The sequence below is a fragment of the Argiope bruennichi genome, chromosome X1, assembly GCF_947563725.1.
Source record: "Argiope bruennichi chromosome X1, qqArgBrue1.1, whole genome shotgun sequence".
Taxonomy (NCBI): domain Eukaryota; kingdom Metazoa; phylum Arthropoda; class Arachnida; order Araneae; family Araneidae; genus Argiope; species Argiope bruennichi.
This window is the reverse complement of record NC_079162.1, coordinates 17,148,455-17,163,148: the sequence shown is the minus strand read 5'-3', so window position 1 is coordinate 17,163,148 and position 14,694 is coordinate 17,148,455. Positions and strand designations below refer to the sequence as shown.

Sequence of the window (14,694 nt, the reverse complement as noted above, 5' to 3'; positions counted from 1 at the left end):
CTTGCATAAAATGAAAATTATTCATATCTACAAGATTCCTCACAGGATTCAAAAACGGTCAATATAAATTTGTAATAAGACACCCAATATATATTTTTGACATTAGTATAGAAATTAATTGATGTGATTAAAAACAATTGAAAAAAATATATTAGATTAAATAATTTCCTATATACAATTCAACCCCAATTATAAAAACATCGTATATACATTTTTTCTTTACTATTTTTAAATTTAGGAAAGGGTATGCATATTTACCCCGACAAGATTGTGACCAGAGTTTTAGAAATGGATTTGAGCTTGCTGTTCTGTTCGTATTTACTGTGCGAAAGTAAATGTTTGGGCCAATATGACCCGAACATTAAATACTAACTCAATGAGACTATGTTCGCAATATTTGCAGAAAAATATTATATTTAGAGAGGAATAAGGATTTCTTTGATAGAACAAACTCAATATTATTGACATATATTATAATACATATCTAAATATAAAGCTTACATATCTAAAAGGAATTAGAATAGTTTTTATATCTTTCCTGATTCATACTTTCTATTTGGATAAAAATATTCCGCATGGAACTTATAAGCATTTACAAGAGTGTATATTCAAAAATCTGATCAAGAGTATCTACAATTCCTTTATTGTTGGTATCATCTAATATCATTTCTGTGGTCTGTTACTTTTGCTTTGTGTTCATGAGAATGACGTTCTTATGCTTTTTATACTGTTTATAGCAGTTGTATTTAAAAATTCACAGCAGTTGTATCGTCTGCAAAGAAAAAAACTTGAGCTATGTATCTTTTTGATGACTTTTGATTAGAAAGTTGTGGTTTATTTTTTCTTATAGTACTAATCGTTATATTTTGTTTTAGACGCTGGTCTAGCTTGTACGAAGTAAAATTATCATATATACTATTATGTCCTCTAAGTTCATGTGCCAAATCATTTACAATTCGCATGTCTTGATTTTTCCTTGTTTTGTCTCGGTTACAGTTTCAGGATAAATCTGCGCTTTTAGAAAAAATGACATAAGACATAAAGATAATGCTTTAATTTTATGTTCAGTTGGTTTATATGACATGTACAGCTCAACGGGCAAGAGACTACTCATTCTCTGTCTATTGTAATGTTTTCATATTACAATAGACAATTATATTACAATAAATAAAATTGTTTTGACTGAATTTCGAATCATTTTTTTCCAAACTTCCAGAACCTGATCTTTCTCCAGAACATGAATTGATTTATTATTAACGGAATGCTTAGCCTTTCTAATTGAACCAGTAATATATAGTGCGAGATTTTCGTGTAATTGAGAAAAAAATAATATCAGATCTTACTGACAAGAACCATACATTCATACGAATTGTTGAAAATTATGGAAAATATATAAATAAATCTTATTCAAAGAACCAAATAATAAAGTGGAAAAATATCTCAGAAATCACTTGCTTTTTTCACGAGCAGTTCCAAAGCGAATAAATAAGTGATTCATTACAAAAAATTTATTAAGCAAAGTATTATGGATATATTATAAAAGAGTAGACTCGTATCGAGCGAAAACTTTCTGCCTCAAAACAAATTTTTTTGTTGTGAAATCAATATCCGCTAACTTTGATACTATAAGCATCCAAGTAATACTATAAGTTATGACGGAAGTTATAATGTATCTATGTATAGATTGTTTTTATAAAAGTTAAATGTAAGATGACTTTGGATTAAAAAGAAAAAAATAATATGTTAATAATAAGATATATTCAATCGGGAGTTAAATAAAAGCCCAAGTAATACTATAAATTATTGTGTTATTTTTAATTTTTTAAAAATGGTTACGAGTTTAAAAACTGTATAAAATTTCTGAAGCAAGATTCTAGCTAAGAGGCTTTTGACATCAAGGAACAATACGGCTAAAAGAAAACAGAAAAGCCGATTTACAAAATGTCTTAAATTTATTACTAAACAAAAATATACATGTTTTTATCCTGGGAAAGGCGCAATATCTTTTTTCCCCAGACATTTCATTCCGTGCAATAAAAGAAATAGATTCTTTTAAGAATACCGTATTTTATGGAGAAACCCTATTTATTTTTATTCCATTGACGCTAAGAGAATTGTTTCAGAAAGGAGAAAACCAGATTGTATGGTCTCGAGGCATTATGACAGATTTAAAAACTAAATCTTCATTCCTTATAAAGTTTTTGATTGAACATTAAATGTATTTTATGAAGATCTAAATGTTAAAGTACTTAAAAAGTTATTTCACTATTTTTATCTTGGTTAAAAAAAGGATTTCAGCGAAGACATGGAATTCCTTAAATCAACAACCCCTCCTACTTCTATAAAAGAAGACATACATAAAAATCATTTGTAAGAATAGAATCAAATACTTTTGCTGAAAAATTGAGCGCGTGCAGTTAGTTCCTCAGTACTAAGTGGCCTAAACCTTATAAATAAATATGAGTGGGGGATTGGGTTATTTGCTCTGGTTGCTATTTTTTGCTGATACATTTATGAAACATGTCATTAAATTTTGCAAATAAAATGAATTTTTAAAAAAACCGTTGCTTTTTTTTATTATTTAGATTTCAATTATAGGATTTTCAAAACTATAAAGAATACAATTTTTTATAAGATCTAAGTACGAAACTTAAGAAATCGCATCCATTGGCTTAGCGATGATTAGTCAAATGAAAAATGCCATTGACACTTTTTTTCCATGCCGTTCTTTAAGACTATACCTTTGCATATCTCAACTTTATTTTGCCTAAAAATTTATCTGTGCTCCCGAAAGGTGACAAAGTAGTTCAGTAATATCAACTTCTCCTTCCTTCATTTCTTTCGCTACAAGAAACATGAGCCAGAGTTAAAATTAAAACTTGTATCAAAAGTGTACAAATATAATCGAAATTTATATACTCTCATAATAATAAAAAAAAAAAAAAAAAAAAAAAAGAAACCCGGGCAATTTTTTAAAAAATCCTCAAAGCATCAACACATCAAATAAACAAAGAATCGCACTTCAACGAGAAGCAAGTTCAAAGTCGAGAATGCCAAGAAAAAACTTCTGACCAATAGGAAACATAACAGGCGTTTCTCCTAGACGGCGCTCCCCAAAAACTTGCCCCGAACTAGCAGAAATGAGAAAGCAGAAGCAAGTGGTAAGAAGGAGACACAGCCGGCGTCCGAATTCAGAACCGGATTTTTTTTTTTTTTTACGGTCTTTCTTTGCGTTATTCCCGCAAAAGTCTGGTTTGAATTCACCAGTGTTTGAGAATTGTGTAAGTTATAATCTCTTGTTTTGCGAGTGATGGTGATAACGCGAAATACAAGAACGCATTCCTAACGTTAATAGTACGTAGGCCATAACAGCCTAAAGGCAGAGCAACTAGTAGCTGCTAGCAGTCCGTCCGACGTTAGGCCTACCTGACCAGTTTTCTCCTTACCTGCACGGGACTATCGGCCGGTGCCGCCGTTTCATAGGATTTACACTTGAAAAATGTCTCTCTTTTCACAGGTAAGATGGCTCTCAATTGTATATGGATTCAAATGGACGTGGTGAAATGCATTGATGTTTGTTTGTGTTTTGAAAATAATAAGAGAAAAACACCTTATTGATTAAAGTCTTTAAATGGCTTAATTTAATGAAATTGAATGTATTTTTAGCTTTTTTACCAATTCAGATTGCATTTATTACACAAATAAAAATGACGAAAAGAAATTCCAAGACATCTAAATTTTGATTAAGGATTATTAAATAATTTATGAAAATTGCAAAAACAATAATTTTTGTTATTGTTGAATAAACATAACAAAACAAACAGTTCGGAATAATGTAACAGGTGTCTGTTTAAATTAAATCCATTTTGCATTTTTAGCATCTATGAATGGAAACGATTCTCATTTAGTTATAGTTGTGAAAATAAGCTTCATATATGATTCTTTCAGGATTTTTTTTTTTTTTTATTAAAAATTGATAATAAAACTTAGCCACTCTTATTTTTCAAATTGTAGCAAAGACTGGAAGATTTTATTTCAAAGTTGTTTGAATTCTTTCGGACAAGTTTTGGCGAAGTTTTTAGAATGTTTCCTATGACGGGTTTTTGTTTTGAGATGTTGACGAAGACAAGGCAATCTAACTTCTATCTTGACAACTGATGTATTATTTGTTGAATTGAACAAGAACAATACATTTAAAGATCAGTTTTTCATTTATATTCTGCTATTTTAATTACTAAAAATTCATTTTAATTCGTTCCGCAATAAAATCAGTCATGGAATATTATGAAAATTGATTCAATTTTTAATTCATGCTCATAATGGAAACAAAGGGGATTTTACTAACAAATGTTGTTTAGAGACACATTAAAAGAATATACCCTGTAATATTTCGATATGATCTGTACATGGGATAACATTTTTATTTATATATATTCTTAAATCTTTCCTGCAATACCAGCAGCTCTTTTTGCCAATTTGGACACATTTACTAAGTAAACAATTCCTTCAAATATATCATCACATTCACAAAAATAAAGTTTTTGAACTACGGAAAATTTTTACAGCGTAATGAAAGTAATCACATAAATAAAATTTAATTTTAAGCTAATGGATACAAGATTTACTTATTGATTTCTGAAGCCTTACATGAAAAAAAAATTCTAAATTATCCAAGTTTTCTCCTTGAAAACAAGTTTCAGCTAAATATGGAAAATATGAAATCCATCTTTTTCTCCCTTTTAATATGTGTTCCAAAGATAAATATCCTCATAGGTACATTTCAAATAATGCCAACTGCAGAGATGCAACAGGTTGTTTTTCTTTTGATATGCTCCCGTCATTTGTTACTGATACACCCTCTTATTTTTAAAGAAATATTTGTCAGAGGAATAAATTAAAATGTATAATTTAACTATACACTTCACATATGTGAATAAACTTTCTGGGGTATCATTATCATTCTAAATAAGACTCATTTTATGAATTTGAAGCGAAAAACAAACAAAATATTTAGTGCCTCGATAATTCCTGAATTAATTTTCAATACTTGAAAATTAAATTGTTTTTCTTTTTGTTTCAAAAGAGAACTTTCACTGGAATGGCATTATTATTAAAAATGCAGTTATAATGCTAGCATGTGCTTTTTGTTTTCAACTAAAATCGTGGTTCGCCTCAATTTTTAAATAATTCATCACTAAAAGCAGGTCATTGTTTAAGCTAAAACAAAAGTAATTTCAGATTTATTCGAATTTTGTTATCTAAATAAAAAAATAAAAACAAACTACTCTGGAATTATATGGTGTAATTTCTACAAATATTGACTATGAATTTTCTCAACATATTAATATACTGGATTATAAAATATATATTACAACTTAAGATGTCCATAAAAATTTAAGGAGATGCGAGTGTAATGGATTGATTTTTGTATTCCATTCCATTATTTGATTAGAATATGATATATCTTTTAAGACAATAGCTATTTTGATATTCAGTCTAATTTAAGTTAGTAAATAATTCCCGAATTGCGATTTTTGTTCTATTTGTTATTTGCTACCAGTGTTTAATCCGTTTATAGTAAGAGCATCAAATGAAAAGAATTAAATGGAAATCTTGATAAAAGTTACATTCCATATAATCTAGAAAAAAAGACAATATTTTCTTTACATGTTTTGCATGACTATGGAACTGTGTGTAATGAGAATCACTAATTAATTTGATTTTGCACTTAATTATTGTATCCGTCAACAATTTGATGTCATTTTCTTCTAAGAGCTCGCAGTCTTGAGGGTAAATGCAGGGAAAAACTGTATGCTTTTTTTCCTGGAAGGAAACTTGAAAAACAGCATTTTAGCCCAGACCCAATTTCCTTCTGCTGCTCATGCGCAGTAACAAACCCCACCCCCCCTATACCGCATGGTTTGAAAGGAAGAGAGAATTGTAGAAAAATGTAGTTCCAGCGGTGTTAGGAGATCAATTTGATGTGCTTTTGCATTGTGTGTGTGTAGGGGAGGGGAGGAATCAGGAGTCCCAAATTTTAAAATACATAAGAAAATCAAGGATAATTTATTATAAATAGAATTTAGAATTTCTATCAACATTTTTCTTGTAATGGAACACAAAAACAATCTCACGGCATGTGTGTTTATTGTAATTCGACTTTTCATTATTTTTTGTTGTTTGATCACATTTGCACATATATATTATTAAACAAAAATGAAGATTGCAAAAATAAATAATGTAAAAAATTGCTTTAAAGTTTAAAAAAATTAAAGCGAATTAAAAATTACTGATTGCATAATTGCGTTTTCCAAAATTTAATTATCATTTTGTGTTAATTAATTATTGGAAACTAATTAGAAAAGACAAAATTTACGTTATACATCACTTCACAATGCACATTTGGGATTACAGTGCACAAGTTGTCCCTGTTTTTGTTTATTTCTGTTTTTGACATGTGATGAAAATTGGATTTTTCAAGTGATGGCATTTTCAGTGCTTTTCATAATATTGTTATTGCAACTGAAGTGACTAATAATATATAGTTTTTTCATTAAATATTTTGATTTTTTTTATTTCTGCAACAATTTTTATGTTTTAATTCATAATATTTGAGGAGAGTGTTCTTTAGAGCAGGTTGGTTTTCCAAGAGTTTCGGCCCTTAAAAATGAAATACTGAGTGCGTTTTGATGTAATTCTGAAAACACAAAAACAATGGAGGGACGAAATGGTAGAAAAACTCAAACTGGAACAAAATTCTTCACATTTCGACTTTGATTTCCCCATTTTTTTACAACTTTAATTTATTTATAAAATGAATTGATAAGTTCTTTTAATGGGAATATTCTTTGTTATGAGAATTGCTTCTTTTTTTAAGAATATCTTAAATAATTCTGTTCAGTAACCTTTTCCCTTTGAAACAGCTTTTCTCAATTGGATATGATCCGAGGATAATTTGATGACCGATCATAATTGATAACCGACTGATGATAGATTCAATTCATAAATTTTTCTTGGGGATTCATAAAAATTATTTTTAGAGCTGTTTAATTATTTTTCCCCTTTTTTTCATTGCTTTAGGTGAAGATCATAATAATATGTCATAAAAAAATTCTTTAGTATGCTTGAAACTAAAATTTCGGGAAGAATATTTTCGTTTTCTTGCTTGTATTACCCGATTTCGCGGTCTTTTCTAATTTTTTTTTTAATTTCTTAAATCGATGATCCAAAGGATTAACAACATTAATCTTCATTCAGACTTCATTATTCTACACGGCTGTCAAAATTCTAGACAGTTTAAAAGTTCATTTTCTGTAATAAAATAAGGAATAATTTATTTTCCTTATAAATTATTCCTTATATTATTATAATTATATTATTATTCCATTATTTATAATTTTATTAAGACACTAATCCTTTTCCAAAAAATTTACCTCCCAGTTTTTTTTTATTTTTTATTTATTTTTATTTTACTCTTTCATTTTAAGCATACTTTCTCAAATTAGAGTAATTATTTAACAATGAACATTTTAAATGCAAATATTTTTTCAATTGTATAATTGAAGACTAAAAATAAAAATACTCTTTCTTTTTAAAAGGGTATGATGGACATTGAAAATATGAAAAATCGACCAAATTGTGATTTTATCTTATACTTTATGTTTGTCATTTATTAACAGAAGACAAGGAAGCGTCTGGAAAACGATTACACATACACACACATATAATTCTTCTGCTCATTTAAAATTTTCTATTTCTATTAAGTTTTTATATATAGATATTTTAAATTTATTTTTAATGTTTTCTTAAAATGAAGTTTTCTGGTTCAATCCATATATAATCATAATATGGAAGCACAGTTTAATGAAATTTCACATACATAAATCAATTATGATTATCATTTTTTCCCATTTTTAATGAATCTTTTTGCTAATTTTTGAAGAAAATTTTATATTCTATTTTATTATATATGGAACAATTTGAAGCAATTTGTGCCTTTTAATATTTTAATACATTTATTCATTTTTCACAAAAAAAAAAAAAATACTAATACTAATAAATTTTATTAAATGATTTTTATAGCATAAGATTGATGTAATAAAATTGTGAAATATTCAGAGCAATATTTTAGAAATTTAAAAACTTTTATTTGCACGTTCATTGTACTGCTAAGTGGGATGATCAGAAGTACGAGTTTGTGTTAGTTGTGAGTAGTTTTTGTGTTATGAATTTGCATGCAAATTACAATTAGCTGATTAGTAATTAGCTGATGTAGCAATATTTTGACTTATCCATAAATAAACAGTATTATTACGATATTTAAAATTTCAATTTAAAATATCTCGCCTTAAAAGTCAGTTTTTGCTCTGTGATCCAAAAAAAAGTTTCCCAATTTTCCAAAGGTCTTAGATTGAATTTTCCATTGATTCCTTTTTCCTTTGAAAAATGTGTCAACAGCACAAATTTCCATCGGAACTTTCCTCTTTTCTTATGTCCCTCATGACTCCTGATGAAGGTCAAAAGCACAGTCCATCTCACTCTTTTCAAATATATCGATTCGATCTTTTCCGAGAAGCGGAAGGTGTTTAGATTTTCTGCTCAATGTTTTTGCTTTTAAACCAATCGTAATGAGTCACATCTACACAGAAATCATTAAGCAGAAGACAGGTTTTATATTCAAGATTTTTTAAATATAAAATTCATTTTCTTAAAAAGATAATGGAATCCATTATTTAACAGCCTGTGTCTCTCCCCTCTTCTTGTCATACAAATATCAGGGTTAAATTTGGTTGATTTTTGTTTAAAAAAAACCTGTTTATTTCTCTAAATGTACGGACATATATACTTCCGGTTGCTAGGTTCGTTAATAAGGTAGGCAAACGCATGAAAACAATTTGGCTTATGAGGTGATTAATAATAACAGCACATAGTGTAAAGGCAGTTAAATATTTCCTTCAAATTCAGATAGACAAATTTAGACAGAAGCGTATTTATTTCAATATTGGAAATTCATTCACTACAGGTCAGAAGCAAATACTGGCTAACTTTACTTTACTTAACGATTTGAAAGAAATTCGCTTATGACTTTCACTTTGGTAATTGCAACTTCGACTATATTAAGGGAGTCAAAATTTCAGAAATAGAGCATTTAAGGTGGTGTATCAGAGAAGTTTGCTCCCAGTTGTGTGCTTGATATTAAGCTTTCAAAAATTCAATAATTTTCAATATATTTCTGTGACGAGGAACTTTGTGAAATACTGATGTTTTATGTTTTGTGTAATCGAGATACTGGTCTAGCTACATAATACAAACGTCGTTTTCCAAATTCCCAGTATCTCCAAAGAAGTGCATTTACAAAACGACTAAGCGAATGCAAACTGCAAGATCCTTACTTCTCCTGGGAGGAAAAGGAAGGATAAGGTGCTATACAACGGGAACATGGCTTACAGCTTATTTTTCAAGTTATTTTCATGTTAGGGTATTAACAATCAGTTCAAAGCTCAACAAATAATTGTATTGGGAATAACTTCAAAGTAATAACTGGAAAACATACAACATTCGTAGAGTCCATTACAGCTACAATCAGACCATGATCGAAGTCTAAAGTTTTACAATTGACCCCAAATTCAAACAGAATCAAATCTTCTTTCACCAGAAATGTAATACGGATAGACAGATGCATATTTGATCGAGATGAAAGCATAAATCGTAAAACGACAACTTTTAGATCGATAAAAATCCGTTCTCCGTATGAGAGGCTTTTTATTCTTGCTGCTAAACACGAGGAAATACTTTCATTGTATGTAATTATTGTTTGAAGAATGTTATCTTGTATAGGTGTTGGTGATGTTCAATTTGAACGAGTTTTTAAACACATTAATTAATGTATTATTTAACTATTTCTTAAAGTTTATTGAGGGTTTATAAATGCATTGATATTTTCCGATTCCATACTTTAAGTAAACTCTTTTTGATATGTGCTCTGTCCCTGAAATGTGCAAGGAAATATCCATTTGAAAAGACTGGGACACGAAAGTTTCACAAGCAAAAATTTAAAGCAGAAAGTTGATGTCAACAAATTTTATTTCAGAACGGTGTTTTTGATGGACTCTACAAAGGGTCTAACTGAAAACTGCTAGCACAGTATTTTGATATAGCTAAAGCCAGAACTATTAAACTCTGAAGTAAAACATTAAGTTGATTATTAATAAAATAAAAAAACAACTCTTTTGTATTTGGATAATGCAGTGCCTCTAGACTTTCATACACAATTTTTAAAAAAGATGTAACAAAAGTTTGCAAACGTTTCGATGATTATTTTCTTTACTGAACATGCATTCTGGTAAAATGATATTAAATGCAAACAGATTCTTAAAAATGATTTAAAATTTCGTTTGATGAAACTTTGAACATGCAAATCAGCAGCCTCATTTTTTCCCCCTTTCAATGAGAAAGAATTGTTTCAGAAAAGAGGTATCTCATTTTCATTTTTCAGCTGCTCCAAATGCTTTTAATGCTGCTTGTTTTGTTAATATTAATTGCTAAATGGGTCCAAAAGTTTTGATTATTTCAAACAATATGCTTCGAAAATACTATTTATCTCTTATCTCCAATTAAGTAACAAATAAAAGCTTGGATTTCGAATTCTTATTTATCTTGTTTCAGTGTTAATAACAGCATTCATAACAAAAAATGTTCATTTTTCTTAGAACAAAGTTACTGTATTAACGATTGAAATGAAAACATCAATAAAGGAAAATATTAACAGTCCTCTATTTGCTATGTTTGCATGTAGTCAAACAGTTCCTAAATCTTTTCTTCTAATCTCTGGTTCATTTGAACCGATGTGTCACATTTTTTATCTGGGGATCTCAAGGTATACAAAATCAGTTAAAAAAATGGAAAGCTAGGTTTTGTGATTAGAAAATTTGAAGATAATATAAAATGTATGTACATGGCCCTTTAAAAGAGAACAATTTACTTCTTTTTAGAGAGGACATTCTTCCATATTGCTTTTAACTTGAATTTAAATTTTATAGATTACGAACAATAACAAGTGTATGGATACTTTTCTGGCGGAATGTGCCGTTTCTATTTAATGTAAATTTGTGTCAGTTAGTGAGCCTTTTATGAAGTATGCTTAATAATGTAATATTATATGATGCGCAATAAATATGTTGCTACTGTAAATAGATAAATAATAATCATGGTTTTGAACAGTTATTTTGGTAGTGTTGTTCATCATATTACTACATGATTCTTCCTATTTTATAGTAATTTAGTTTTTTCGTAGAATTTGTCAAGCTTTATAATTTTATTTCCAGTTTTAATGAAATTAAGGAGTTTCGAGACTAACCAAAGTACACACACACAGACACACACGCCAAAAAAAAAAAAAAAAAATCACCGAAGATGAAAAGAAATTGTTATCGCTATTTATTAGTTACTTAATCACTTTGGAAAATCATTACAAAATGAAATTCTAAATTTCGCATCCAGATTTTATTGCAAAATGTATTAAAACTCAAATTTTAGTTATAAGACGGTTATTTTTCTCCACTTTTTCGCCACTGTCCAGCCTTCAAAACGATTGCAACCCTTCTGAGCTGTTTCGGAAACAGATAACACCTATCTTCTGAAGTCAATTCAAAGTAGTTCTTATCACTGGCTTTCAACTTTTTCGAAAGCTTCTCTTCTAGGTGTGAAATTCCATGTAAATTAACTAGTTTCTATTTTCGTCCCACAGATGTCTGAATGATCGAGGCTTGGTTTTAATTGATGCATTTTCCGACTTCTGGTATCTATAACAGGAAAACTCTATTAGCCTTTCCTTTTGGCGTTGTGACGAATCATCAACTCAAATAAAAACAGTTGCATTCAAAGAAAGAGATACCAATAAAAAGAATAATCATAATGAAGTTACAATAAAATAAACTTCTTCCAGAATACAAATCATATAGAAAACTAAATAAATATATTGTAAGTATAAAATAATCGATTTTTTTCTCTTAAATTGACTTACAGGTTTATTTCATTACTGTCTTTATTTAAATATATGGAGAGAGAAAAAGTTTTAAAAGATATGCCAAATAATTCAGGCGCAGTGCTCCATTCTTTGTCTCCATGTTTTTGACATTCCGCAGTTAGTTTAGTTACATTAACGCTCTGTTTTGAAGCGACAGCAGAAATATGTTAGAACGAACCTCATAATTTTGAAGCATTTCCCACATCAGCGGATGGCTGTTCGGTCCATAGCGTTACCTGCACTACATCTGTTATACACGGCGAATTTTTAATCAACATGGCTAAGAGTCCTCTGGCTCCAAAACCGAGATTTTATTAGAGTCAGAATTATCTAAAATTTACCGTGGAGCATGGCTAATTAGATGCGCAATAAAAATTTTAATCAAGGAAAAAAAAAAAGGAAACTTCAGTTTTTTTTTAAGTAAAAAAATATTTATTTTTAATATTTAATTGTCTCAATAAATAATACATAAATATTAATTAACGAAGTGATAATAAATATATTCTTTTAAAAAACAGCAGTCTTGAAAGATAATAATTTTAATAAGTGATTTAAGACAATTTTGATAACTAAACAATATATGAGTCATTCACAAGCAAAATCGATTAACTCCACATTTTGAACTTTTTTGTACTTTAGTATCAAAGTAGATGTATTCCTAATTTTTATATTCATTGTGTTTTTCCCTAGCAATAAAGGTCAAGACCACTTAATGTAAAAAATTTTTAGGCAATAGAAATAAATATTATTTATTTCAAAAGCCAGTTTACTTAAGCAAACTGAAGTTCATGCTCTTATATAATTTCTCCAATGCACACAGAAGCATGCATTCCAATTTGTGCTGCAGTATGTGTATACTGACAAATACCTTATAGATTTGGTAAAATTAAAATGTTATCTTATCACAATAAGGAAAAAAAAATAGTTAAAATCCAACTGCGACAGAAGGAAGTGTGCTTGTAGATTACTGAAAAATTATTCTAATCGTAGATTTGTAATTGATTCAAGAAAAAAGAAAAGTTATACCATTATATTAAGATAGATGATATTAAAAACAACTATTTGGATACGGAAACCTTTAATAAGAATATACGATAGTGGAATTTCTCACCAATTAAAAAAATCATTTGAAGATTGAAATTGATTTCATTATTTTTTTCACTTACCAAATCGATTAACTTCCTTAGTCAAGAAGAATTTTGGCAGTAACGATAATTCCAAAAATATGCTATTTTGCATATTTTTTAAACCCTTTAATTAAAAGCTACTTCTGCATTAATAAATTCTATAATGTTTATTTGTATTTATATTTTAAAAGGAATTTTAAAAAACCCAAGTATATTATAACTTTTCTCCACCTTCTGTTTTATGGAGTTAATCGATTTGACAAGTGAGGGCACATATATCACCCTGAACACTACATAGATAGATAGTCTTATTTTAATATTATTTAATCAATAAAGGAAGTTTAGAAATAAATACATTCTTTTTTAAGTTGTGATTTTGACTGCGAAATAACCAAAATGAATTCTTATTATTGATGATTATTATCTTCATATTATGATAATTGGAAATTCAAGGAGCCGAAAAAAAAAAGGGAATTAAAAATCTTTGTATCAGACAAGTTGCTCTATAATTTGCTTGGTCTTTAAATTTATTGCTTTTTCAGTTGCTTTAATTACCTTATAATTTTAACGTTATAATGATAACGTTATTTAGAGGTATAGTACTTATGGATAGAACGCTGCTATTATCCCAACGGACGGATATCATGTGATGAATGCAGTTTAACTTGCATCGGATTGCATTAAGCTAGCTACATTAAGATAAGCACTTCATACGGTTAAGTCCTTGATTAGTTATACTGCGAGAACACCCAGATTGGTTTGACTTGGTTAGTTATACTATATCAAATGGGATTAGTCACAACAGGTATAGTACGCCCGGATAAAATATTATTTGCCACAAGGAAGTTACCATCTATTATCTCTCTAACTTTATAATGTTTAAAAAATATTTTAACATTATATTATATATTATACTATAAATTAAAATCATGCTTAACTATATTTTCATCACTGGATTTAAATTCAAACTGCTTCCATTTTTCTTTATGCGATTATATATAATTGTTTGTTTTTAGTATTTAATAGTATTCTACATCCTGTTCAATTTTTATCTGAAAGATCTCGAAATAAATATATATACATTTTAAAATTTAGAACACATGCAAGTATTGGAAAATGAAGAAGAAAATGAGAGAAAAACGATTTAAAGTATGTCTAAAAATTGAAAGGAACGAAATGGAATATAATACTGAATTTTAGAAAAATGACTTTTAAAGAGGACTTTCCAAATACCAAATTCTAGCTTGCTGAAACCGAATCTTGAACCGTTTAGTGAATATGACGATCATGCGAAGGTTATAAAAGAATTCAAACTATTTACTATTCGATAACTGCAAATAAAAATTGAAAATTCCCTAAGATATTTTTCAAGATTACGAAGCACATCAAGATTGATTTTTATTCATAATTTACAAAGAGGTCCAATTTTATCACTGTCAATTCAATATTGTTTCTAGTATATTAATTAGAAACTAATCCCCGTTGAAATAACAATCTTTCTTTTGACTATCTCATAAATAATTTCAAACACAATAAGAGCAT

At 28.5% G+C, this 14,694-nt stretch overlaps 1 protein-coding gene across 1 annotated transcript in view; it reads left to right on the top strand.

The window, feature by feature from the left end:
• Positions 1-3,179: 3,179 nt before the first annotated feature.
• LOC129958337 (protein dachsous-like) overlaps positions 3,180-14,694 on the top strand; it is a 196,228-nt gene continuing 184,713 nt past the window's right edge. The window contains exon 1 of the mRNA XM_056070754.1: positions 3,180-3,517. The gene's annotated coding sequence lies outside the window, so the exon portion shown is untranslated. The remainder of the gene's footprint in view (positions 3,518-14,694) is intronic.